The sequence below is a fragment of the Manis javanica genome, chromosome 5 (assembly GCF_040802235.1).
Source record: "Manis javanica isolate MJ-LG chromosome 5, MJ_LKY, whole genome shotgun sequence".
Classification (NCBI taxonomy): domain Eukaryota; kingdom Metazoa; phylum Chordata; class Mammalia; order Pholidota; family Manidae; genus Manis; species Manis javanica.
The window spans coordinates 172,032,016-172,036,338 of NC_133160.1; positions in this window are offsets into that span (position 1 = coordinate 172,032,016).

Genomic DNA, 4,323 nt, shown 5'->3' on the forward strand with positions numbered 1-4,323 from the left:
CATCTGGTCCATGGGTTTTGTTCTTAGGTAGTTTTTTGATTGGCAATTCAATTTCTTTGCTGGTAATTGGTCTATTCAGATTTTATTTCTTCCTTGGTCAGCCTTGGACAGTTGTATTTTTCTATGAAGTCTATTTCTTCTAGGTTATCCAGTTTGTTAGCATATAATTTTTCATAGTATTCTCTAATAATTCTTTGTATTTCTGTGGTGTCCATACTGATTTTTCCTTTCTCATTTCTGATTCTGTTTATGTGTGTAGACTCTCTTTTTTCTTGATAAGTCTGGCTCAGGGTATATTTATTTTGTTTATTTTCTTGAAGAACCATCTCCTGCTTTCATTGATTCTTTCTATTGTTTTATTCTTCTCAATTTTATTTATTTCTGCTTTAATCTTTATTATGTTCCTCCTTCTACTGACTTTGGGCCTAATTTGTTCTTCCTTTTCTAGTTTAATTAATTGTGAGTTTAGACTGTGTCATTTGTAATTGTTCTTCTTTCCTTAGGTAGGCCTGTATTGAAGTATATTTCCCTCTTAGCACGGTCTTTGCTGCATCGCACAGATTTTGTTGAATTATTGGTGTTGAATTATTGTTGTCATTTGTTTCCATATACTGCTTGGTCTCTGTTTTTATTTGGTCATTGATCCATTGATTATTTAGGAGCATGTTATGAAGTCCCCATGTTTTTTGTCGGCTTTTTCATTTTCTTTGTGTAATTTATTTCTAGTTTCATACTTTTGTGATCTCAGAAGCTGGTTGGTACAATTTCAATCTTTTTGAATTTACTGAGGCTCTTTTTGTGGCCTAGTATATGATCTATTCTTGAAAATGTTCCATGTGCACTTGAGAAGAATGTATATTCTGCTGCTTTTGGGTGTAGAGTTTTGTAGATGTCTGTTAGGTCCATCTGTTCTAGTGTGTTGTTCAGTGCCTCTGTGTCCTTACTTATTTTCTGTCTGGTTGATCTGTCCTTTGGGGTGAGTGGTGTGTCAAAGTCTCCTAGAATGAATGCATTGCATTCTATTTCATCCTTTAATTCTGTTAGTATTTGTTTCACATATGTTGGTGCTCCTGTGTTGGGTGCATAGATATTTCTAATAGTTATATCCTCTTGTTAGACTGACCCATTTAGAGTTATGTAATGTCCTTCTTTGTCTCTTGTTATTCTTTGTTTTGAAGTGTATTTTGTCTGATACAAGTACTGCAACTCCTGCTCTTTTCTCCCTACTTGCATGAAATATCTTTTCCATCCCTTCACTTTTAGTCTGTATGTCTTTGGGCTTGAAGTGAGTCTCTTGTAGGCAGCATATGGATGGGTCTTGTTTTTTTATCCATTCAGTGACTCTCTGTCTTTTGATTGGTGCATTCAGACCATTTACATTTAGGGTGATTATCGATAGGTACGTACTTATTGGCCATTGCAGGGTTTAGATTCGTGGTTACCAAAGGTTCAAGGGTAATTCCCTTACTATCTAACACTCTAAACTAACTCACTTAGTTTGCTATTACACACACAACCTAAAGGTTCTTTTTTTCCCCCTCCTTTTTTTTTCTTCCTCCTCCATTCTTTATATGTTATGAATCATATTCTGTACTCTTTTTCTATCCCTTGTGTGACATCTATTTAGCCTTAGAAATACTTCCATCTAGAGCAGTCCCTCCAAAATGCACTGTGGAGGTGGTTTGTGGGATGTAAATTCTCTCTGCTTTTGTTTATCTGAAAATTGTTTATTCCCTTCTTCAAATTTAAATGATAACCTTGCCAGTAGAGTATTCTTGGTTCCAGGCCCTTCTGCTTCATTGCATTAAATACATCGTGCCACTCCCTTCTGGCCTGTAAGGCTTCTGTTGAGAAGTCTGATGATAGCCTGATGGGTTTTCCTTTGTATGTGATCCTTTTCTCTCTCTAGCTGCTTTTAAAAGTCTGTCTTTATCCTTGATCTTTGTCATTTTAATTGTTATATGTATTGTTGTTGTCTTCCTTGGGTCCCTTGTGTTGGGAGATCTGTGCATCTCCATGGCCTGAGAGACTATCTCCTTCCCCAGATTAGGGAAGTTTTCAGCAGTTACCTCCTCAATGACACTTCCTATCCCTTTTTCTCTCTTCTTCTGGTACCCCTATAATGGGAATGTTGTTTGGTTTGCATTGGTCACACAGTTCTCTCAATATTCTTTCATTCTTAGATATTCTTTTTACTCTCTGTGCCTCAGTTTCTTTGTATTCCTTTTCTCTAATTTCTGTTCCTTTTGCCGTCTCTTCTACTACATCTAATCTGCTTTTAAATCCATCGTATGTTTCATTTCAGATATGGAATTTCTTAATGATTGAATCGCCATCTTAAATTCATTCCTGAGTTCTTGAGTATTTTTCTGTATTTCCATAAGCATGTTTATGATTTTTATTTTGAACTCTCAGGAAGATTGATGAGTTCAGTTTCATTTGCCCCTTTTTTCTGGGATTTGTGAGATTTTGGTCTGAACCATGTTCTTTTGACGTTTCATATTTCTGTGTGGTGCCCACTAGTGCCCAGAAGCTCCAGTCTCCGGAGCTGCTCAGCCCCTAGAGTGAGGTTGGGGGTTGCAGGGGAGCAGAGCTGGTACCTGGGGAAAGGACAGATCTGATTCCTGATTCCCGTCTGTGGTGCCTTCTCAGGTGTCAGAGCCAGTGGGCCGAGCACCCAGGTGTGAGCCTCTGTGCTTGGCATCTCTAGCTGTTGTAGGCGGGGCCTCCCTCTGCCTGGCCTGACACCTGCACAGTGACTGCCGGTTTGCGAGCCTGTGCCGGCAGGTAGGAGGGAGGCGCAGCAGGCTGCGTGTCACAGTGGAGGACCTCGGAGCTGGGCAGGCAGCCAGGGGGATTCGGCGCCTGAAGCTCCTCACGGCTCCCAACCAGCTGGGCAGAGCGCACCCAGACAACCTCGTCCAGCTCTCCCCTCCCCTGTGCAGCAAGCTCCTTGCAAACCCCGCTCCTTCAGCCGCCCTCTCGCTGCTAGGAAGCTTCTCTAACCGCCTGCCTCTCCCTTGTCCCAGAGCGGCCGGGTGTGGGTCCCCTCCTCCACAAATGGCTGCAATCTGTCTCTCAAGCACTCCACCTTTCTGAGCTCCCCAACGTCCAGAGCACCACACAGTGTAGGTCTTTGCTCACCAAGCAGACAGACCTCCAGGGCTGGGTGTTCAGCAGTCCCAGGCTTCCACCCCCTCCCCGCCCCGTTTCTCTTCCTCCACTGGTGAGCTGGGGTGGGGGAGGGCTTGGGTCCCGCCTGATCAAGGCTTTGGTACGTTACCCTGTTTCGTGAGGTCTGCTCTGTTCATGAGGTCTGCATGCAGTCTGGTGCAGCCTTCTTTCCTGTTGCTGTTTTAGGGTTAGTTGTATTAATTAACTATATTTTCGTACTATTTGTGGTTTGGGGAGGAGTTGTCTGTCTCACCTCTCACACTGCCATTTTGAATCTCTCCTTGGTTAAATTTATTCCTAGGTTAATTCTGGCCTTCTTGATGCAATTATAAAGGGGATTTTTCTCTGATAGCTCATTATTAGTGTAACGAAACAGAACAGATTTTTGTGTATTTACTTTCTATCCTGCAACTTCACTGAATTGATTTATTATTGCTGTTTTTGGGAGACTTTCGGTTTTCTCTATGTAACATCATGACAAGTGCAATCAGTGAGTTTTGCTTCTTACTCTTTGATGTGGATGCCCGGCTTCTCCTTGACTCACTGCGACGGCCAAGACCTCCAGTTCTATGGTGAGTTAAAGTGGCAAGAGTGCATTTATGTCTTATTCCTGATCTTAGAGGAAAAGCTTTTTTTTCACCATTGAGGATGACGTTAGTTGTGGGCTTGTCATACATGGCCTCTATTTTGTTGATGACATGGTATCTTGACAAAACAAGCATGAGGAAATGCCCATCACCAGGGAACTGGGAGAGCACCTGTGGCATGCCCGCTTGTGATGGCAGCTGTTACAGAGAACGGCCCAGACAGGGACCCTGAGAGACAACAGAGGGAGAAGAGTGGGGTGCATAGGTGGCCTCCTGTTTACAGTGTGTGTGTGAAATCTGGGGAGGGGACCCAGGAGGAGTGTCACACAGCCTGTCTCTGAGAGACTACATGGGGACCATACGTCCTGACTTCCTAGGTTTTGCTGAATTACTTTCTGAACTTGCTGTAAAAACTCACACCAGAGAACAGGAGAGTCCTGAAGACTAAGCCATCATTGTGGCTGTGAGACAGTATCACATGGTTTATTCACCTCCATGATATTAGCGAGGCTCTGCATAATTTCATATGAAAATACATTTGCTGGACATTAGGGCTTTCTCT